The sequence below is a fragment of the Biomphalaria glabrata genome, chromosome 6, assembly GCF_947242115.1.
Source record: "Biomphalaria glabrata chromosome 6, xgBioGlab47.1, whole genome shotgun sequence".
Lineage (NCBI taxonomy): Eukaryota > Metazoa > Mollusca > Gastropoda > Planorbidae > Biomphalaria > Biomphalaria glabrata.
In genome coordinates, this window is record NC_074716.1 from 29,003,243 (window position 1) to 29,028,342 (window position 25,100).

A 25,100-nucleotide genomic window follows, 5' to 3' on the forward strand; every position below is an offset into this window, starting at 1 on the left:
GAATGTAATGAGACAGAATGAGAGATGAACCGAATCATTGGGATTTCAAAAAGTGAAACAAAGTTTGTTTCGTACTAAAGTTGGGAAGTGATTTTCCTAGTACATTATAGAGAATAAGAAGGTCACGTTTTCAATTTGTCCTTTATATACTCAAGGTAGACACAATGGCATTGGCCTCTGATACAACGTCACATTTCAGTAAGTTACTTGCTGGTCACACAATGAGCTTTTTGTTTATGGAAAAAAAAATCACTGTTATTTTAAAAACTCGATCTTATCAGTTTTAGATGTTCCTTCAGAAATAAAGATAATTGCACCCTAGTCTAAACCTTATGCGGGCCGGGAGGAGATGACGACAGGTAGGGTTCAAACTCGGCACCCTACTGACGAAACTCTTACACAATGAGCACAGGAGTAGAGATTAGATCTAATGTGTGTGTGCTGACCTATTCAAAAGTTATAAAATGAATATTAAAAAAAAGCTTAAGGGAAAGAACATAAAAAATCACCGCCGTATATCTCAATACTGCAGGAAAAATCTCCCTTTTTCTATATAAACAATTCATTAACTACCACTAATTGATTTACTAATTGATTAATTTTTTATTGATTTTACTTTGTCATCGACTACGAATAATTTTGCAAAATTTCAACTTGATTCGAGAATAGGAAGTGGAAGAAAAAAAGTGTACAAAAAAGGAATAAAAAGAAATAACTCAACATATACAGCTAACAGCCACATATCTCAATAAGTGCATTTATTTCCCACTTTCGATACCAAAAAAAAATTAATTACCAATAAATAATGAAATAATTTGTATTTTTTTTATTGATTCGTGATATATTAGGTACAAAACATAATTGTGTAAAGTTTGATCCGAGAATGGCTGTGGGTGAAATAACGTGTACGAAAATTGGTCCAGACAGACAGACAGACAGACAGACAAAGTGAGTTGATATAATGGCCATAGGCTCTAGATTCTAATGTGTGTATGTGGACGTATTGAAAATAGTGATTTCTTGTGCGAGAAGTTGGACACTAAAACCAATTATTTATCCAATTACATTTTTTTATAGCAGTCTAATTTTAATGCATTTTTTATTCTCAGACAACTTTAAAGAATTTTGACACCAACAATTCTTTTTGTCATCTTTCCTATTGTTCAGAGAGATTTCATCAAAGGTTTATGCCTTTGATATAGTGATAGCCCAGTGTTTCACAAACTGTGTTCCGCGGAACCCTAGTTTTCCGCGAGGGCCTGAATAGTTTTTCCGCAAACTACTGGAATAATTAGCTAGTAGGCCACCACGTAAATTAATCTCTCTAAAAATAATCAAAGTGTTCCGCTAAATATTCAGAATGTGCGAAGTGTTCCGCTAAATATTCAGAATGTGCGAAGTGTTCCGTTAGAGAAAAAGTGTGAGAACCACTGTGATAGCCAATAGTGTCCATTACCTTATGTTGATTTGCTGTTGCTGTAAGGATTTATTGCACACATTCAGCGCGTATACTTGTTTGATTGGGCCACAAAATCAATGTGTCTTTTTGATGCACTAATTAGATAGCTGCACTGGAACTGGGTCATAAATTAAGTTGTCCGAGAATAGGTTTCCCGTGTGCCAAGCTGTTCTAACATTCTTCAAACATTGAGCCAATCATAAGAGGAAAATTAGTTTTCATTAAATTATGGGTAGACGCCAAAAACATTATTGCGTCAAGTTAACAGTAACCCAAATAAATCAGCGTGATTCTATTTGAAGGCCAAAAGATGAAATATAGAGTCTAGGAATCTCGATCTAGAACCAACATGTTTATTGGTTGAAGCAGACAATGGGAGAACACAAGTGTCTTTTTAAAAATCTTAATAACTGACTGCTGCTTATGGTGTGGATACAATCATATCTACAGACAACGTATTTGTGTATCCACAGAAAATGTATCCACAGAAAATGTATCCACAGACGATACATCCACAGACAATGTATCTGCACACAATGTATCCACACACAATATATTCACAGACAATATATCCAGAATAGTTGTGACTTTTTCAATAAGAAATAATCGTAGACTCGATATGAATGAGCAAGATGTAGGGTCAAATAAGAATCTTAGAATCTACCAGTGATGTCAACAATCCAGAAAAAACAAACTTAGCATGGTACTAGATCTATATAAGAAACGTAAAGCTTGCTATATAGGTCAGTGTTCACTGTCATGTATCGTACGTTGTTAGTCATTTCTGCTTCTTCCTGGATGGAGTATTATGGATCCAATGTAGATCTGCAATGTGTCTGATTTCAACCATAATAGTTTATGTCAGTCAGATTACTGTACAAGTGATTTATAATGGAAATTACTTATTTAATTTCAAAGCATTAAACTCAAAAAAAAAATAAAAAAATTCATTGCTGTGTTTCTTCCCTGTATCCAAACAGTGAGTTGAAATCTAATTATAGGCCCCTCCGAATCCGCGTATGTTTAGACAATACACAGCTCTCGAACACAATACTTGAGTCTAGATCAGGGGTCGGCAACCTTTTGAGTCGGAAGAGCCAAAAATTACAATTGACAAAATCTCAACGTTTTTAAAGAGCCAAAGATTTTGTTTCTTCCAAACAGTAAATAGTACTCGCATAAATACAGTTTTTTGATTTAAAATTTTCAGTTATTAGTAAGCTTCTTACTTTACTTTTACTATTTTCATGCAAGAGAACCCTTGCTCTTACGAATATGCTGATCCGACGATGGCCAGCCTTCCAAATGCCAACTTTTTCACCTGAATGTAGCAATCTGGAAGACTATTCCATGCGTCAAACACTGGCGGATCCAGGGGGGGGGGGGGGGCGGTAGGAGCGATCAATTTTAGTATAGAATTCACACAATTTGTATACGAATTTATTACTTATGTTAATAATATATACTAATTATTTATATTTCAACCTATATTTAGATTCTTCGCCCCCCCCCCCTTCTAGTATTTTGGCCGATTTGTTAGGGTCGGGAGGGGCGATGGCATCAATCCGCCCCCCCCCCCCACCATAAACTTTCGAGTGGGGGGGGGCGGTCCTATTTATTTGTAGAAATCACAACTTGCTAACAGAATCAATTAAATATCTATATGATTAAAACTTGTTATTGGTATTTTAACCGGTCTTTATATTATGTCGTTCACCTGTTGGCCGATTGGAAGGGGAGGAGCGAATAGCTCTACTGCCCTTCTCATCTAAACCCTTTGAGTGGGGGGGGGGGCGGTCCTACTTTTATGGAGAAAAAGTAGTATGTTAACAAAATTAGTCGAATATCTATATAATATAAACAGGTGGAAGTGCGATACATGCAGTCACCTACCCCACATCGGACAAAAAAATACTTTTTCTTTTTATATTATAGTAAGAAATTACAAAATTTAAAAAATCTGTCCCTAATATAATTTATATATGCTATAAAGTAAATTCTTATATCGAGTCGCCCCACCCCTATTCTTTAATGCAAAATGCAATCATTAGCAGAAATTATAAAAAGGAGCGAGGATTAATCGTTTTCATTTTACCGCCCTTCCCCTTTCCAGACAGAGTTTGTGTAATTTCACATGAATTTATCATAACTATTTTAAAAAAGACTTTTCTTTGGAAAAGTTATAATTCAAACGTAATTTTTCAATATAACAGTCACGCTTGAGATGAGTTCAAAAGCCAGATAATCTTTTCCTAGTCGACTTTTTCCAACCTTTACTCTATCTCATATTTTTTCTAGTTAAATAAATTTAGGACTATAACTCACAATTTAAGCTTGAATTTTATTAAATATTATTAATTAATCGAATTTTTTTTTTCGGCAGCGATCCTCAAAGCCTTAATCTAAATATGTGGGGTATCTTATCTTTTGAAAGAACAAATCGGTTGTATTTGCAATGTATTAAGGGACTATAAATTCATATTAGAATATTTTTTCACATTATTCAAAAGGTCCTTAATAATAGAATGAATAATGAGCTGTAGGTCAGGAGAATGCGTTACTGCAGTGAAGAATGCAAGAAAACGCTTTTAGCGTCGAGGCTTCGCCCCGAACCTCACTGATAAATAATGAGCTGTAGATGTCAGGAGAATGCGTTTCTGCAGTGAAGAATGCAAGAAAACGCTTTTGGCGTGGGGGCTTCGCCCCGAACCCCACTAATAAGTAATGAGCTGTAGATGTAAGGAGAATGCGTTTCAGCCGTGAAAAATGCAAGAAAACGCTTTTGGGTGTCGGGGCTTCGCCCCGAGCCCCACTGAGGAAGCTTACAGCGCTCTCCCAGACCCCCAAGCTTGCAAGAGAAAGGCCTCAACATGACTGTTTTTTTTCGCCGAAGATTGAGAAACAGTCTTATTTTTTTCTCTCTATCTATCTATATATCTATATATATATGCTGTACGCACGATTATGCATAGGTTTAGGGTTTACTGAGCGTTAGGGTTAGGGTTTGGAAAAAAATCGCCCCCCCCCCCCACTCCAAAGTTCTGGATCCGCCAGTGGCGTCAAATATAAGTGCCTAATCTCGCGGCATTTATTTTAAGCTGTCCACTTTTGTTGCGTTACATACATTTCAAGAGCTCCAACTCTTATAACCTGATTTTCAACTCTGTACATTTTCCACTACATAAAGCTTTACTTTTTAAATCAATAAAAAGTATGTCAAGAGATCCAGTATCAATGCCGAATGGCTCAATGTGTATTTCGGTACTATTAGTATTGAGAATATTTTTTTTAAAGCTACAATCGTTTTTTTTTTTTTTTGTTTTTGAATTGGTCAAATCTGTCAATAAATTCATGTTTGATTTTTCTTTATAACTGTGCTAAAGTAAATCCTGTCAACAGTTGCACTGGTTTTATCGCAATATTGATTTACAAATTGAAAATGAAGTAATTGACAGCTCTGAATGTCTTCTGCAAAAAGAATATTTTTTCTTCTTCTACTAAAACATAGACTGGGTTTCCCTTTCCTTGCAGTTTTAGCTTTAGCTCATTTAATTTCACTGTTATATACACTATAAAATAATATGCTTGCAACCTTTAATGCCTTTATCATTTAGGAATGTATTTAATTCATTCAAGCTGTGACAAGTCAAAAGCTTGCTGTCAGAGTCACTCAAATTTATCACAGCATTAATCATTATTTACTATCATGTCTCTATTTTATTTTAATTATTTCCCCGTCCTATCCCCAATTTTTTCACCCGCCCCACCGTTTCCTCTCCAGGCTAGACTGAGTCCACCACCTTAGCGGCTTGTCCACTTATCTCCCCTTGGCCGAGGTAAAGATAAACACATGGTCTCTTTGATCTTATTTGCCGGATGTCTGGCGGTCGCAGTTGACACCACCTTGGGTGGAATGCAAGTCAATCTTTCTTGCCCCCCCTCCCACATCTCTCTTTGATCTAAGAGATTACTCGAGTCAACACGCCTCGTGACACTCCAATGTGCGACTCTTGTCGATGTGTAAGATAATTCTTAGCCTAGGACATTTCCTGTTTCCGCCCGTCTCACCCAGGCCTTTATAAAGTAGATTAAATCAAGCCAGACCCTCTCATTTCTCATTCTATCTGAGCAATCGAGTCTGGACTAACTTATTTATTCTTACTCCTAGAGGAATACCTAGAGGTGCCTCCCTCAGGTGTCTGCCTATGTGCTTAGTGCTATTAAGCACTGCACTTGCCTACTGAGATCTACCCAACTATTTGTTTGGATCACCTGCCTATTTACCTGCCTATTCATTTGGCATTATCTGCCTATTTATCGGACCACTTGCTATTGAGTGTCATCTACAGCCTACGTGGATCTGCTCAACTCTACTACGACGTCCCTATAGACCCAGAGTCTGTGCGAGACGTCATAGCTACGCCAAACCCTCTGCAACTCACTGGACTTATCCTGTCAACTACGCTGCCCACGGCAGATCAGCTCTGCCCGCAGTACATTTGTGCCCACGGTAGTCGGCCACCCGCCCTACTGTGCCCACTACAGATATCAGAGCTTTGGATTGAGACTCCACTAGAACTGTATCTCCGGCGTCCCTCTACCCTCTAGAGCGCCATCTCCAGCTGCAGAACCTCAAGCCAGGATCACAGCCAGCTGCGACATCAACAGGACAACCAGCTAAGTTCAGAAGACAAAGTGACATACTCTCTTATTAAGTGCAAGAGTGATGATCAAAATTAGTATCAATTAGAGATAGATGCAAACCCTCCCCCTTTTTATTCTTTTATGTAAATATTTATGTAAATAAATATTCTTCATTTTTAGCTTTGTATCTTTCTTTCATTGCTTGTCTCGTTGCGTGCCTGCTCCCGATTTATATGCTGACGGGTTGGTGTGTGATAGTTTCAAAAATAATCATCCCCTAGACATTAAACGCGCTAAACACACGACACTTTCCCCAACCTGTCACACAAGCACAAAGGAAAACGTTTCAACACCTTACCTTTAGAAAGCCATCACACTATATTGTAAAGAAGGAGTTCGGAATACCAAGTCTCTGTTTCGTTAACAATTCTTTAAACTGACAATGCTAGACTACTTTTGACAAGATACTTCTAACAACCTTGATCATCAAATCCCTGACCTCAATTATTTCGGCCGAAAATGTTTGGACACAAAGCGCTTCTTGGTGTATTATACATAGAAATGTAATAATTTTAGTGGTTTATTTAGCGCCAAAGAATCTGTCATAATTCTGGCTCCATCAGTTGCTATTGAAACGCTTTTAACGATTTTTATTTATATTGATTATATTTTCTTTAAGCTATATTTGCACGCCATTAGTTGTATCTCTTCGTCTAGTTGTCACGACATTAGTAGCAATCCTAGAAGTTCTTTTGGACCTTGTGAAGACCAATATCTGTCAACAGGGCCAACTATGCCGTGTCTTTTATGTCGCAAGAATCATCTATAGCAAGTGATATGGCAGAAGAAAGTTAAATATCTTCCACCTGCAAATATGGTACATTTCAAGACATGGGGGAGGGGTGCGCTGAAAAGCGAGTACAAGTGGTTGAAAGACAGAATCAAATCAGAACGATTTTTTTTTAAATTAATAATATTTGCGCATGGAACTGAAGAGCCGCAGCTTAACATCCAAAGAGCCGCAGGTGGCTCGCGAGCCGCAGCTTGCCGACCCCTGCCTAGATTCTAGATATAGGTTGGTCTTCTCTTAAAAATACAGGCATAGAAATATTAAAATCTTTAATTCGAAGATTTGAGTAAAATACATCCAAAAGGCATTATTGAAATACTACAAACCTTTTTTTTTTGGCGACTTAAATTTGTTTATTTCAAGCTGAAAACCTCATCTTTATCTATAAATTTGAAATCAAATTTGTTATATATAAAACTCATCCATTATCAAGTAGACAAATTTAATTTAGATAAATGGAGTTTTATAAGGAAGTCTTATAACGAATTTTTGTAAATATTTAATTTTTAATACTTTGATCTATATGTAACAAAATCGGTTATGATTTATTCATCAGTAAACTAAATGATATCTTTTAAAATGTATTGATAATGAGATTCAATGACAAAAAGAAAAGAGAATTTTCCAGATCAAAGTGATGTCTATCTTAAACGCTCTAAACGCTGGAGAGCACTAAGACACGCACTGACTTATTACAGTAGAAATGTACAGTTTTTTCTCCTAGTTCTATAGTGGTAATGAAACACGTGCAGGCATACTAGACATACACACACTCAAACACAATCATGTTCCCGTAAAGTATTAATCATTTTAATAGAGATGCGGTGGCTGATTGGATAAGAGCTTGGCTTTCGAGCCCGGGGTCCTGGGTTCGAAACTCGGTGAAGACTGGGATTTTAGATTACGGGAATTTTAGGGCGTCCTTGAGTCCACCCAACTCTAATGGGTACCTGATTAGTTGGGGAAATTAAAGGCGGTCGGTCGTTGTGCTGGCCACATGACACCCTGCTCGTTAACCATAGGCCAAAGAAGCAGATGACCTTAAAATGATCTGCCTTATGGATAACAAGGTTTGAAAGGGAAAGTTTACTTTGACTTTACTATCATTTTAATAAAAAAAAACTTTTTGCAGATGTGAACACTCTCCCGCCTAGACTTGCTGATATGTGATGAGAGAAATCGTTTGCGATACGTTTTAAGCATTAATTATTATTATTAATTCGTCTTATCAGCGTGCGAAATTCTTCTTGGGGTAAAAAACAACAATAAAATCTGGCTGAACGCGTGGCTGATCTCGAAAACGGCTCAAACGATTTTCTTAGAAATGTGACAGTTTGTGTAAATCTTTTGGAATTGACAACAAACTAGAATCTTCTTCAAATTAAATTTTGTCTGGAAGTCTATACAATCTAGATCTTAAGCGCACATACGTCCGCGGGTATTCCCGAAGGTATCCACTAAAGAGTTAAATAAATTAATAGACGTTCTGGAACATTCTGCACACCTTCTTCTTAGTCTGACTCTATAGGCTTATCACCAAACTAGAATCTTCTGTAACATTTCTTTAGATCTAGTATTCTAGTCTAGGCTACTGTCTTTTCATGTTGCCATGTCTGGATCAGTATCACCAAACTAGAATTGTATATACTCGGAGTAGATTTATATTATTTTATACCTGCGCTTAACCAGGATTTGTTTTTTTGTTTGAGAGATGTGAGGGAAGGGCATTAGGGTAGTGAACAAATTATTTTGTTTGAAATTCTATACCGGTTTCATTAAAGAGCAAAGTAATAGTTCTTAGCTTTGATGTTACTTGTTGCTTTTTTTTGGAAGATATTTCCTGGAAGCCTCTGACGACGATGCAAGCGAGAACTCAATCGGCAGACCTCACTACCAATAGAGACCTCATTTTACCGGCGAAATGTGCTTAGGGCGATAAAAGTTGAGAAAGATTTGTTTGTTAGAAGAAGGGACCTTGCCTTTAGGTTGCGCCAGTTGAAGTGCTATGTTGTTGTTTAAATCCGATTTAAAAAACAATATGCTCAACTGTAAATACGAGCTGGCTTGTCTTTCAGACGTTATTTACACGAAAATTGTGAAACTTTGTTTCACCCAACACTACTAGTTCACTTGTAACGAACTGAAAACTTTACATTTTCTTCTTGCCTTTTATAAGATAAAAAAAAAAGAGAATGACGAATATTCGGAATAGCATTCATCTTTTTTGTTTTGCCTTTGAAATATCTTGAGAGAGATTGCTAGTTATTTCGTGGAAACTAAACTATCCTTAAACATTTCTCTTTAGAGGGTTTGTTCGAGTGCGGGATGTCTGTAACCAAATACCTCTACCGTGACTGTTAAGATTCGTAACCTATAATTATGATTTACAGATGTCAAAGTCATTTCGGTAGCTATTCATTTCTTTAAGGGCTCGTTGCTGGTTCAGGATATTGGTCCCTAAATTGTGTTACGTTAGATTAACCCTGATATATTGCTGGTATATTATTCATGTAATTCATAAGATTATTAGGACCATGTTTGGGAACCCTCAAGAACACATAAAGAAACAAGAATAGACCCATAACAGAGCCGTCCCGTCTATAACAAATGAGTACCCTTTTTTGACTAGATTAATACAAAAGCTAAACTTAGAGACACTTCAGGACAGAAAAATGAAAAATACCAAACCATAATTTACAAATACAAAAAACAAAACACACAAACCAATAAAACACTCAGAAACACACACAGGATACAAACATTGTATTCCATAAGATAGGACACATTTATACAAGTGCTCCTTCCCTAGTGCTATTAGAGAACGGAACGGTTTTTCTAAAAAAGCCAGGAAAACCAATCAATTAAAGTTTAAGTCTCAAATTAACATGCATAACTAGACTGACACATGAATACGCGTAGGACATTATTATCTTCTAAGAAGAAACGTCTGTAATTTATAAGATACGATAAGAAATAGTTGCTTCTATTCTGTTCTTGAGATAAAACCATGCAAAACAAGGACATGTCCTTCCCGTCTTGTTTAAAATAAAATACATTAGGGATCTATAGGAACATCGTAAACTTACTGTTATTACTGTTATATATCAAAATCAAAGTTTGACAATGTTGCAACCGTTTCGGGCATGATGAAGTTTGGTCTTCAATAACGATTTAAATTTGTATGCTCTAATTCTAAGCGTGACAAACAGACAGTCGAACCGACGAACCCACAAACAAATGGCCGCTAAAAAACAAGGCTACATTGACGCTGGAGATCTTCAACAATATTTTCCTACGTTTTGCCGCTAGCGTAAAAAAAAAAAAAGAAGTGCTCTCCCCCTGTCTCCTGTCCAGTTCCCTGTGTACATTGCAGACATTTGGAACCTCATTTTCTTGTGTCGCTAAATTAAGTTTGTAACTGTCAGAGCCTTAAGCGAATCTCAACCTCCACTTGGAACTTGCATTACCTCACCATCTTCAATCGTCTCACAATCTTCAATCGTTTCACAAGCTTCAATTGTCTCACAAGCTTCAATCGTTAAAAAGAACAAAACTTGTTCATCATTTTCAAGCAGAATGTAAGTTTGTATATTTCTCATTGCTCAACCCTTCTCAGAATTTAACCCTCTACCAGCGGCGTAGCTAGGAATTTGCCATCATTTGGGGGCCCGGGGTGCTTGACCTCTTTGCGTTAAATTTAATATTTAATGTAAAAAACAACACATTTAGGGCCTCCCTCAAGTGGGGACCCGGGGGAATTTTCTAATTCTCCCCCTTCCTCCCCCACCCTAGCAACGCCTCTGCCTTCCACTCACCAATGCTCCTCTCTCTACACACGCACACACACACGCACACACACACACACACACTTAGTCTAACACCCTAATACTTAGTTGTGTGCATGTCTTGAACTGCGTGAACGTCCTCTATATTATTGAGTGGTGTGTTCGAATATTACTTCCTATTACAATGTTAACTGTGTGTGTGTGTGTGCGATTGTGTGATGAATGTTATCAAATACCTAATAATGTGATATAACAGTGACGACCTTGACGATGTGCAAAGATCCAGGAAATGTAAATACGCCAAATTAAAAGTAAAAACCCAAGATGATGGTTTGGGCAGAGTGTCTATCCTACCTACTCAGTCAAAACAATGTGAAGATCTCCAAGTTCATATGCGTCTATGACTGTAAGAAATAAGCAAAGTCAGTCCACATTAATAATCAGTCAACAATATTAGTAATGGCTATCGTAGAGGTCTGTCATAGACATCCGTTTTAGATGGCTAACTTAGGGCCTCTGTTATAGGCAACTGTCATTGGGGTCTGACATTTGGGGTTCTGTCATAGGTATATCTAAGGGGCCTGTCATTGACAACTGTTTTTTTTTTCTATCAGACAAATACTGTATGGTCTCACTGTTCCTACCTAGATCTACTGGCCCCTTTCTATGAATGAAGTTCACACAAGAAAGATCCAATGTCTGCAGCCCATCAGAAAAAACATTTTGTACGTGTCAACACTGCTAAAAACTCTGCATCACAGTCACATCAATGATCACAGTGGCTCCTAAACAACGGATCGCGGCACATATCTGGCCTCCCGCACGCAGTTCAATCCGGCCCATCGGAATGTCTGACCACGGTGCAAAATGAAGCCATAGAGGCTCAGTTCAGTTTAGCTCTATGATAATTTTGTGGTTTTGCGGTCCGTGACACGCGCATGGCAAGCTGATATGGCCCACACTCTGAACAAGATTGTGTACCATTGCTCTATCACTAATGGATAGGCCATTCTTTTCCATCAGACAAATGCATCGTCTCGTGCACGTCTGTGTTGCATCTTCTTATCTCAAACACGCACGCTTTGCATTTTGAGGTTCTCATATAACACCGCACTCATCCTTAATCTTCTGAATCGAAGACATTACCATCATTATTATTATAACAAACGAATCCAGACTTTGTCAAGCTAAATGAAAGCCTTTGAAAGTTATAGTGACATGTTAACGTTATAGATCACCGATTTACTTCTATAATGGCGAAAAAAGGTCTATAGTGTCCTATTTAACATTTTATTTAACTTAAACAGTGTTATGGAGCGTATGTGCGTATTTATGATGTAATCTTGAGAAAAGGGGAGCGGTTGGATTTAGTTGTGTAGGCTGAAGAGTTTCTGAAGAAAGTACGAGGTGGTCTGTCGTAATTCATGTCAATCAAAAAGAATGGTATGAAAGTTGAAGAAGGGGAGACAAGCAAGAGGCGCGAGACTGAACTGACGTGCCAGTTCTATTGTGTTGCTAGATGTATCGACTTTCAAGTTATAGCTCTGTATAAATACAAGTTATGTTTAGGTTGTCTTTCAAGGAAATATGTTCAAGTTTATTTCATGGTGACTTCATTGCGAATTTAATACGTCTACATCGGTTAAATGTACCAGCTGTTTCAAGCTATAGGCCAACGACCGGGATATATATATATATAATTATCAATATTTAATTCTAAGTAAAAACTATTACAATTATAACCTTGGCTTATATGACAACAGCACCCCTTTATTGTTTTTGTTGTTGTGTTTTGCTTTTAAGTTATGATTGAAGTTAGTCCTGCTAAGTTATGATTGAAGTTAGGCCTGCTAAGTTATGATTGAAGTTAGGCCTGCTAAGTTACGATTGAAGTTAGGCCTGCTAAGTTATGATTGAATGTAGGTCTGCTAAGTTATGATTGAAGTTAGGCATGCTAAGTTATGATTGAAGTTAGGCCTGCTAAGTTATGATTGAAGTTACGCCTGCTAAGTTATGATTGAAGTTAGGCCTGCTAAGTTATGATTGAAGTTAGGCCTGCTAAGTTATGATTGAAGTTAGGCTTGCTAAGTTATGATTGAAGTTAGGCCTGCTAAGTTATGATTGAAGTTAGGCCTGCTAAGTTACAATTGAAGTTAGGCCTGCTAAGTTATGATTGAAGTTAGGCCTGCTAAGTTATGATTGAAGTTAGGCCTTCTAAGTTATGATTAAAGTTAGGCCTGCTAAGTTATGATTGAAGTTAGGCCTGCTAAGTTATGATTGAAAATAGGCCTGCTAAGTTATGATTGAAGTTAGTCCTGCTAAGTTATGATTGAAGTTAGGCCTGCTAAGTTATGATTGAAGTTAGGCCTGCTAAGTTACGATTGAAGTTAGGCCTGCTAAGTTATGATTGAATGTAGGTCTGCTAAGTTATGATTGAAGTTAGGCATGCTAAGTTATGATTGAAGTTAGGCCTGCTAAGTTATGATTGAAGTTACGCCTGCTAAGTTATGATTGAAGTTAGGCCTGCTAAGTTATGATTGAAGTTAGGCCTGCTAAGTTATGATTGAAGTTAGGCTTGCTAAGTTATGATTGAAGTTAGGCCTGCTAAGTTATGATTGAAGTTAGGCCTGCTAAGTTACAATTGAAGTTAGGCCTGCTAAGTTATGATTGAAGTTAGGCCTGCTAAGTTATGATTGAAGTTAGGCCTTCTAAGTTATGATTAAAGTTAGGCCTGCTAAGTTATGATTGAAGTTAGGCCTGCTAAGTTATGATTGAAAATAGGCCTGCTAAGTTATGATTGAAGTTAGGCCTGCTAAGTTATGATTGAAGTTAGGCCTTCTAAGTTATGATTGAAGTTAGGCCTGCTAAGTTATGATTGAAGTTAGGCCTTCTAAGTTATGATTGAAGTTAGGCCTGCTAAGTTATGATTGAAGTTAGGCCTGCTAAGTTATGATTGAAGTTAGGCCTGCTAAGTTACAATTGAAGTTAGGCCTGCTAAGTTACGATTGAAGTTAGGCCTGCTAAGTTACGATTGAAGTTAAGCCTTCTAAGTTATGATTGAAGTTAGGCCTGCTAAGTTATGATTGAAGTTAGGCCTGCTAAGTTATGATTGAAGTTAGGCCTTCTAAGTTATGATTGAAGTTAGGCCTGCTAAGTTATGATTGAAGTTAGGCCTGCTAAGTTATGATTGAAGTTAGGCCTGCTAAGTTATGATTGAAGTTAGGCCTGCTAAGTTATGATTGAAGTTAGGCCTGCTAAGTTATGATTGAAGTTAGGCCTGCTAAGTTATGATTGAAGTTAGGCCTGCTAAGTTATGATTGAAGTTAGGCCTGCTAAGTTATGATTGAAGTTAGGCCTGCTAAGTTATGATTGAAGTTAGGCCTTCTAAGTTATGATTGAAGTTAGGCCTGCTAAGTTATGATTGAAGTTAGGCCTGCTAAGTTATGATTGAAGTTAGGCCTGCTAAGTTATGATTGAAGTTAGGCCTGCTAAGTTATGATTGAAGTTAGGCCTGCTAAGTTATGATTGAAGTTAGGCCTGCTAAGTTATGATTGAAGTTAGGCCTGCTAAGTTATGATTGAAGTTAGGCCTGCTAAGTTATGATTGAAGTTAGGCCTGCTAAGTTATGATTGAAGTTAGGCCTGCTAAGTTATGATTGAAGTTAGGCCTGCTAAGTTATGATTGAAGTTAGGCCTGCCTAAATTTGCTTTCTTACCACATTCTCTACAGATTTACTGCACAAAAAATATAACACCCGCACATTGTGCACAGAATAAATAATTGAAGCTAAGTCAATAGAATCGATCCGTCAAAGATCTCTATAACATCTTATTATTCGGTCTGCATCTAGTGTATAAATCTCCATACAGAAAACAACAACAGATTAGGTATAAATCTGGACTTCTAATCTCGGACACACAGAGAAAGAGTGACATACTTCTAGTTAGCATGCTAATCTCTAGCAAGTCGCCACGGAAGTTGTAACTGGTCAATTAGGCTGTATATTTATGCTGCAGACGAAGGCAGAATCATCAATAGTTCCAACACAAATATATTCGTCCAGCATATCCAAAATTTTTTTTTTCTACATTTTTTTTTCACAATGGGCCGTTTGTTTGATTTCAAGCAGTAACAAGCAAAATAAAAACAATACTTAAAAAACAACAACAAAAAACAAGGTTACAAAAGACAGTTTGTGTGGAAACACAAACTCAAAATCGGCCCCCGAAGTGATCCACCCAGGCAGGCTTCAATATTTTCAGAAAGAACATCCGAATGAAATTATATCAAAGACAAATAAGAGATAAGAATGGTGAAAGAAAGTTAACAGATCTTGTGTAGTGCCCCAACGGTCCAGCAAATCAAAGGATAGGTGAAAGTGAATGTAAAGTTAGATGTGAACCTGGCCTAACTAGTTCCCCTTTCAGACCTTGTGGTCTATAGGGCAGATGATGTAAAGTTCATCTGTTTTTGTAGCCTACGGTTAACGAGGGTGTCATGTAGCCAGCACAACGTCTAATCGCCGTTACTTTTTCCCAACTAATGTCAGGTACCCATTTGAGCTGAGTGGACTCAGAGGCGCCCAAAGATTCCAAAGTGGAAAATCCCAGTCTTCACCAGGATTCGAGCCCGGGACCCACGGTTCGGAAGCCAAGCGCTCTACCGCTCAGCTACCGCGTTTCCCATGGCTTATAATGGATCTAATTGTTTTGAAAAAGCTCAATCTCTTATTCGAATCCAAAAAAAAAAAAAAAAAAAAAAAAAAAAAAAAAATTCCGCAAAAAAAAAAAAAAAAAAAAAAGTTCAGAAAAATGAAGTTTACAAGATTACTATTCGTTTTGAATTAGGTCTAACTAATTAGCTTTTTCTCTTTAAAAAAAACTGCTTGCATAACTGATTTTAAAAATTACATTTTTCGCTTTCAGAAAAAAAAAGTAGCCGTTGCATCAGAACTTTGAATGGTCTAAAATATTGTGATGTCGGATTTTCAATATCTTTTCTAGTTTACGAGATCTAAACGGGACGGACGGACAGACGGACAGACATTTCGCACAAAACTAATAGCGTCTTTTCCCCTTTCGGGGGCCGCTAAAAAAGTTATTTTGAGGGAAGGTAGTGCACCGTTCAATTGCAATATTGCATGTTTTATCTGCCTTTGTTCTATATAAAACAAAAATTTAATAATTCCTACTAAATGATTAACTAATCGATTAATTTCTTTCTTTATTCATGTGTTCTCGTCGACATTGAGTAATTACATAAAGTTTCAACTTAATCCGAAAATGTGAAGTGGGAGACAAGAGGTGTAAAAGAATCCTCCCAGACAGACAGACGGACGGATGTAGCAAGAGTCTAGTTGGTATGCCAAAGGGACACAAGCTGTGGCACTATCACAACGTGCCTGAAAATTCCAAAAGCACATCTGCACTTTACACTTTGTGTTCTATAGCTCCCTATGATATCACCTCATCCTTGTGATTCACACTTTGTGTTCTATAGCTCCCTATGATATCACCTTATCCTTGTGAGTCACACTTTGTGTTCTATAGCTCCCTATGATATCACCTTATCCTTGTGATTCACACTTTGTGTTCTATAGCTCCCTATGATATCACCTTATCCTTGTGACCAGAAGCTCCGTGTGCTTTCAAGCTTTATTTGTGTATCCTTGTCCATGTAAAATTGTATCCATGTGATCCATTGACATATACATAAAGCACTAAACAATAAAACACAAATACAAAAACAAAACCTTATCAAATACAGAAACAGATATAAAGACAGAGGCTCATTTCTACTTCCAAATGCTAAGACAAATTCATACAAGTGTTCCTTTTTTCCCCTAGTGCCATTTGAGAATGGAATGAGTTGCCTGAATCAGACAGGAAAACCAACAACTTAGCAGAGCTTAAGTCACTGATTAACATGCATGACTAGATTGAGGCATGAAATGCGTAGGACGTAATTATTTTCTCTTTTGCAGTAACGTCTGTAATTTATAAGATGAGATAACCACGTGACCCAGAGCTTTGTCCATGTTTCTCAAAGCTGTTATCCAATGGGCGGAAAAATTTTTAAATACATATTTTCTTTTCCACTGTCATAAGTTCGGTAGAATCTTAATAAACAAAACAAAACAAAAAAAAAAATACATCGTTAATCTTCTAAAATAATTTTCAAAAATTAATTTGTCCAAATTTTCGGTCATGTGTCTTAATGATCATGGCTAACACAATTCATTTCTTTCATGCTTTGTATTAAAAAAACAACAACAACTCAATTATGACAACTCTAACTAATTTATAACAACGCCATTGAAAAATCACAATGTAAAATGTTATGATTTCGTTTTATGACATATCCTGTTCAAAAGTCATGAGTAAGTTTTTCAGCTTGTCGTCTGACCAGATAGGATATTAATCAGAAACATATTTGAGAAATGCTTCTTTTTACATTGTATAAGTGTGTACACTGATGTCATTTCCTGTACAGACCCAGTGATTGATTCCAAGGAAAACCTCTAACGATGTTGAAGCACTATTCTAAGCATTGACGTGAGGGTATTTATTGCATATATCACGGACTACTACCCAATAGCCAACACACACACACACTCAGCACACACCCACACAGTGGAAAGTACACAGCACTCTGTACACCAGGTTGATGGGGGGCTGCCCACATCGCCCTAGCGAAGGTCACCATGTGCGTGTTTAACGAGATGTGGCGTTGAGAGGGGCGAAAGAGAATTCTGACGTGCCCGATGCCCCTAGACGACCCAGGTCAGCTCGTGGGGATGCCTAATAATTCGCTTGCCAGAAAAGAAAAATCAAAGCCAAAACAAAACCGAGGAGGGAAAATGAAATAACGTCATTAGCGGGCAAAAGGTAGAATTTTGAGAATTATATTATTGGCTTTTGAAATATTAATCCAGTCAGTAAAATCAATGGAATCTCTCTTTTTGCCGATGTGAACATTATCTTTAAGACTAGCACAAGCTATTTAGATATAGGGTTGGGAAATAAATGTATTACTTGGCTGCATTGTTGTACGTGTATTGTGAGTGAGTTAGTTAGCATAATTCATAGCGCTAGATCTGTAAACGTTAAGATATTATTTTAAGTTAGGCCTATGATATTCAGCACTGAATTGACCTCTAGGCAAAATAATCTATAACTTAGGGCCCTCACATGCTTGGGTTTCCTGGGATAATTTAAATAATTTGATGTAAGACCGAAGAAAAGAAATGTCCCTACGTTGATTACACTAGGCCCCATATCTCTAACAGCTTAGGGCCTTAGCAAGCCTAAATCCAGTCCTGACAATAATACAGTGAGTTTAAAACTACGACCCGCAAACCATGTCCTGACCATGATGCAGTCAGTGCCGTATTTAGACTTGAAAAGACCCTAAGCTGTTAGAGATATGGGACCATTTATAAGTCCCGGTATATGTCAGTGCTATATATTTCTTAGGGGAGCCTATGCTATAGCTTGTGTTACCTAGAGGTAAACCTGGGGTACTGAAAGCTTGCCATCCTTTGGAAACTTCTCAGAATATTAAGAAAGTGCACAGAGGTTTGGCTCCATTGGACTCGACGACGTTTTCAAGTTCTATCAGCCCGTAATACACATCTCAGAAAATGTATATATATATATATGAGTGGTTAAGCGCATGGCTTCCAAACCTGGAATAGTGAATTTCGGGATTTTTAGGGCGCCCTTGAGTCCACCCAACTCTAATGGGTACCTGCATTTAGTTGAAAAAGGTAATGGTGGTTGGTCGTTGTGCTGGCCACATGACACCCTGCTCGTTAACCGTTGGCCATAGAAACAGATGACCTTAACATCATCTGCCCTATACATCGTAAAGTCTGAAAGGGGAACTTACTTACTTACCCTATATACGTATATGTAGTCTAATGTCGGCCTAACAACGTTGTGATTCACTCTGATATTAAGACCATAAATTATATTATTGTCACCGGTATTGCTAATACATCGCAAAAAAAAAATAATTATAATTTAAACATTAAGAATATTAGTTTACAATTGACATTAGTTTGTCCATGTGTATTTTTTATGTTAATTTTTTTTGTATGCCACAATACAAGAACATAAACATATCATCCTTTAAAGAAATGAAACATTGTAATTCAAAACACGTCCTCGTTGGTTTTTCATAACAATAGATTTATAATTTGTTTCGAGTGAACCTTAAGATTAATTGGTGACAATATATTGGTTAGATCGAAAGAGGTATAAAAAATCATTTAAATTCCTGTTTTTCCCAGCTTGTATTTCTTGAATTACTCAAAGGTACATAAGTGATAATTAAGTCAAATGATAAACACTTCAGATATTTTTACATTTCTAATGTCTAGCTTTTTTTTACATATGATAAGATAACTCAAGATAAGATACTGTTAACAGTATATAGAATCTACGAGTCTACATACCTTGCATTAAAAAAGAAAACAGCATTTGAATAATACTACAATAGTCATTCCAGTCTCAAGAGATGATCTACTACGGTGCCATAACGTTTAGTTTTCTCATACTTAGAGACCAGATGATTAGCGTGAACATTAGAAGAGATTAGGTCAATTCCAACAGAGGGTCAATGAGAGAGAAACAGCTGTCCACGGCCTAATAGCATTCGATTTGTGTTTGGTTTCTAAGGGAGAATTGGAAGGATTTTGTGGTTTATTGAACTGGTCTTACACTGGAGCACAGAAGAGGAAGCTAACGACATTTTGAACTTTGGACAAGTTGTGGGCCTTTTACCTCTTCATCACATCCCAGCACTTGAGAAATGTGAAGAGGCGATTAGGCCAATGAGGTGACTACTGGAGTGGCAATGATTCCGTGCTCTTTGAGGTAAGCACGCTATACAACTGTACACTGACGCCTTGATCTTACTGGAAAGTACCCTATATACAAGTATAATATAGGTAATTTATTCTAGTATTTTTTGTCTAATTTAGAATATTTTTATCTGACCTTCGATTAAAAGAAAACTTTCAGCGACTTCCCAGACTCCGAATTAGCTTTCAGATTTGAGTCCCATGTTTGAGTTAGTTAAGAAATCGTTTCACTGAGACACAGAGATCAAAGGGTTAATTGAAGTAGAGTTAACTCCCATCCATGGTCTAAGTATTGAAAGTTACTTGACACAACAGCAACCACCCCGCCTTATCACAATAACCTTTATTCCTTTGTAAATTAGGTCAAATCTAGAACCCAAATCCTCGCTATTCGACTTTGTAAAATAGGTACTATTGTTATTTGTAAAATGGGTACTTTTGTTTTTTTGTAAAATGGGTACTTTTGTTCTTTGTAAAATGGGTACTTTTGTTCTTTGTAAAAGGGGTACTTTTGTTCTTTGTAAAAGGGGTACTTTTGTTCTTTTTAAAATGGGTACTTTTGTTCTTTGTAAAAGGGGTACTTTTGTTCTTTGTAAAATGGGTACTTTTGTTCTTTGTAAAATGGGTACTTTTGTTCTTTGTAAAATGGGTACTTTTATTCTTTGCTAAAAAAATAAGTTTATGGTCACTTTATTAAAAGTAAGAATCGCATCAAAAAACAATTATTCTTGACTCTATGTGAATTAGGTCTTGACGTATTTTGTTTCCATCAGCAGAATAAAAAAAAAAAAAGTAAAAATATTTTATGAAGGAAAAATATTGTGACTTATCTATATTCGTGGCAGAGCAGGCAGTGCTTTTACACTACTGGTAAATTGTGGGCGTGGTGGCTGAGTGATCAATCGCTTGACTTCCGAGCTGAAAGGTATCGGGTTCAAATCTCAAGGGTAATCGAGACTTTTAGGATGCTACTGAGTCCATTCAAGTCAAATAGGTACCTGACATTAGTTGAGGAAGTCAAGGCGGTATAGAAACAAATGACCCATGGATCGCAAGGTCTGAAAGGGGTACCTTAATACCTTCATTTGACGGATATTTCAAAAATGTTTCAAAATTGAGGAAATATTCCGAAAAGCGGATGTCAACATGTTTATCTTGAAAAGACTATTACTCATCTGACAGTAATCTGTATGCTCCCATGACAAAGGTTTAAAAGACATGAAATATTTACGACAGAAAGAAACTCAGCAAACTTCCGCTAAGGTTAATCTCTATACATTCACACCTCAGACTATATTGCCTCATGAATTTATAACTCGCTATAAAATGACATTCTTCACGAGGCCTCATCAATATTGTATACTGACATTTATAAAGTCTGGAATATTCCAAACAAAACTATCACGACATCTTCGTCCCAAGAATTCAGATTTGTCATTGAATGGCATCAGAATAAAAATCAGCTCAGATGGCATAGTTTGAGCCGGTGGAAGGACAGAGGATACAATCCTTTCTCGTCAGACACAGAAAGGGAGAATTGTATTTCAAGTCATAAACATGAGCTTTTTATTCGCACGTCACATAAGAGCCTGGGACAAGATGGCCGCCTAGCAAGACGTGCTGGATGATAAAATAACGACAGAGCTTCCGGAGCAATTGGAGGTGGGGGTGGGGGGGGGGGAGGATTTCCTCCAGTACCGGGCTGCCATCAGCCGATACTTTTACGAATCAAATGTTCGTGACTTAGGCGGGGGTTATTTTTTTTCGGTCTGTATTTAGTCTGCGTGCCTTAAACCTTCCATTGTAAGTGTTGACAGCATACATCTCACTACCGACAGGTTGTCTGTGTGTTGTGAGGTGAGGAGTTTATTTATAGATATACATATAGACTCGTCCAATGGAGACTTCTTAAACAGACTCACTGGAAATGACAACATTGTTAAGTCACAGACATGATGTAAGGGCAAAATAAAAGATGATGTGAAAATATGACATTGTCCATTCCCATTTGTGAAAACGTGAAGGTATACAAAGTCATTTAGGTCATTAGGTCAGATAGATATGGAAGTTTATTATCGCTGTAACCTGGAGTAACTTGGTGAGGGTGGGTCTGCATTACAGATGTGTACTCCTCATAATAAAAGTCAAAGCTGTGAAAAGAGTTAGTTTATCTTTGGTGTTTATTAACCCTATTTATCTCCTTTGTTCAAGTCTTGATCTCGCTCTCGTCCAAACGAAAACGTTTTATTTCACTTTTAAAGAAGTGTATTTTTTTTTTAATTTAATACTGGCGCCTTAGTGTAGGAAAGAATTGAGGATTGTGTATTTAAAATGTATAAACTATTTACTTACAATTTGTACCTATGTTCCGACTTTCACCGAAAATCAGTTAACGACACGACGGAACGAATCAACGTTGTAACCCGAGGACCCCTTGTAATTGTCAGTTCAACGTTATTTCCTTTAAAGTATATCCAACGTAAGACATTGAATGGACTTATAGAAAAATTAGAGCATTTATCGCTGAAACATAATAGACACATTAAACTACATGGACCTTTGTATTGCAAATGTTTAGGCACTATAGCGTTGTACAAAGTCATTAACTAATGAATAGAGATATTAATCTAATAGCTTATTGGTTCTATTTACTGTACACTTTTTGTTTCCTCCAATGACAGTTGCCTACGTACAGTCGCACAATTCAACAGACCGATAAGTACGCTGGTTATCTGTTCCATTTATCAACGTTGCGATAAAAGCGTTGTCGCGGAAGCATAGCAGCTGGAGCTCTTCAGTCAGTCTTCTGTTATTTGCTGAAATCCTCTCCACATTTTTTTTCACTTCTAAAACCTGTAGTATTGCGTCGCTTGTGTGTCTATGGCGGGGCTCTTGAAGTACAATCTCTCGGTCTCTTGTGTGTCTATGGCGGGGCTCATGAAGTACAATCTCTCGATCTCTTGTGTGTCTATGGCGGGGCTCTTGAAGTACAATCTCTCGATCTCTTGTGTGTCTATGGCGGGGCTCATGAAGTACAATCTCTCGATCTCTTGTGTGTCTATGGCGGGGATCTTGAAGTACAATCTCTCGATCTCTTGACACGAGTTGGACTAATGTCACGTCACCAATGTCATAAGTACTGCGTGCAGGCAAACATGGTCAGCAATTGTTTAAATTATTATTTAAACTTCTATTCTGAACAGAAATAGATCTATACCAGCGGTTACCCAGTTACTGCAAGCCATTGAAAATTATTTTTTTAGTTGCTTTGGTTTATATAAAATTAGTATTAATTTGTAAAGCAGGGGTGGGCAAATTACGACCCGCGGGCCACATGCGGCCCGCCGAGGTGTTTTATACGGCCCGCCGACACCTACATAAATCAGGTGTGCCCACAGTATATAGATATAAAATGCAAATATTTAAAAAGTATCTATATAAATTATTGAAACTGTCTCATTATAAAAAGTTTTAAGTAAACGAAGATTATGCTTATTGGCTATACATCAATACACTCAATTCAATACACAATGTCTGAGTGTTGGGTAGGCTTGGAACAAGATGGCAATTGTAACAACTGATGGACCTTTATCTTTGACTGAGAACCATGAACTTTAAACAGGAAAGTTTGCACAAAGCTGCATGTAATTTAAGCATTAATTGACTCACACAATATAAAAGAGGTTAAACAAGGGTAGTTCTGATTTATGAATAAATAATCCAATGTATCCGCTAGCTTAGCATGTGCAAGGCAAATGAGAAAAATATAAACTCTCAAGGATGAAATTGTTATGTTACTTGAAGGACATTGACTGTGACTTTGTTACCAATATTTCTAATGAAGAGTGGAAGACAAAATTTCATGTCTTATGTAATTGCTATTGCAATAATTTGTTTACATATGAAATGCAAATGCATGTTAAATCCTTTCAAACAAGGCGTAATACAGTGTATATATGAATTAAAAGACATTCTATACAGCAAGCTTATCTTTCTAAGACACACACACACACACACACATATATATATATATATGTCTTAGAAAGATATTTATGTGTGTTTGTGTGTGTGTGTGTGCGGCCCGCCATTCCCAAACGTTTTTTAATGCGGCCCTTGATACAAAAATGTTGCCCACCCCTGGTGTAAATTATCAAGCAGGCTGCTCAGGCTTGGCGCTTCAGATCTTCTTTGTTCTGTTGAGGAGTTCTTAGTTCTATTTAACAGACATTGATCTGATGTATTGGATGTCTGTTGTTATAGCCGCACTTCCGCATCGTTTCTATTAAAATCTTGTTAGTTATGTTTTTGAATTGAAGAAATCACGAACGTGTCTTTACTTAATATTAATATCAATGTCTGTCAAACTACTAAGTTCGTCATGTCAATAAAATATCAGTCAGTTCACTAACATACGTGACAGTTTACTTAAATGTTACTTAATTCACTAAAAGGTCAATCAATGCATTAAAATGTCAGCCACTTTACTAGAATGTCAGACAATTAGATTGTTAGTCAATTCACTTGATTGTCTGTCAGTTCATTAACATGTCTGACCATTCATTAAAATGTGAGTTAATTTCTCCAAGTAATAAAAGGCTCCTAAAGATATTTTTGAAACTTTGTATGATGTAGGCCTATAACTATAATAAACAAATAAACAAATATTTGCATATTTATTCTGTATTTTATATGTTCCTTTTTTTATATCGAATACAGTGAGCACAAAGAAAAAGTCACAGAAACAATCACAGCTTGTGGCCACACAACACCACAAAGGATGAGTATAAATGGCGGTGTTATGAGAGTCTCAGTATAACGTACAATGTAATTTTGTTTTATATCTGAACCATTCAGAGAGGAAATACAACCCAAAGACATTTACATATTATCTGGATCTTGAAAGTATAAAAAGAAGCTCTAAAAACGATAAAGCATAAAATGTTGAAATTATTTCTCTCTATCGCTCTCCCCCACCCCTGACACCTTTATTTTTTGCTCACAAGACCGGAAGAGGACATGATTCTGTAATTTGTAAATTAGATTCATGTATTTAAGTTTAAAAAAAAAGTGTATTGTGACCAATGAAACAATTTAATTTGAGTGAGTAGCCACCTCCTGCACCCCCTCTCTCCTAGTCTATCTTATAGGACGCTGTTGCTAACGCTCCTACCCTACTTATACTCCTACCTTACTTATACTCCTACCCTACTTATACTCCTACCCTACTTATTCTCCTACCCTACTTATACTTATACCCTACTTATACTCCTACCCTACTTATACTCCTACCCTACTTATGCTCCTACCCTACTTATACTCCTACCCTACTTATACTTCTACCCTACTTATACTTCTACCCTTCTTATATTCCTACCCTACTTATACTCCTACCCTATACTCCTACCCTACTTATACTCCTACCCTATACTCCTACCCTACTTATACTCATACCCTATACTCCTACCCTACTTATACTCGTACCCTATACTCCTACCC

The 25,100-nt window shown here is 37.0% G+C and overlaps 1 protein-coding gene across 2 annotated transcripts in view; it reads right to left on the reverse strand.

Moving 5' to 3' along the window:
* LOC106050598 (beta-1,4-galactosyltransferase galt-1-like) overlaps positions 1 to 25,100 on the reverse strand; it is a 91,322-nt gene that overhangs the window by 19,082 nt on the left and 47,140 nt on the right. The gene's annotated exons all lie outside the window — the stretch shown is intronic.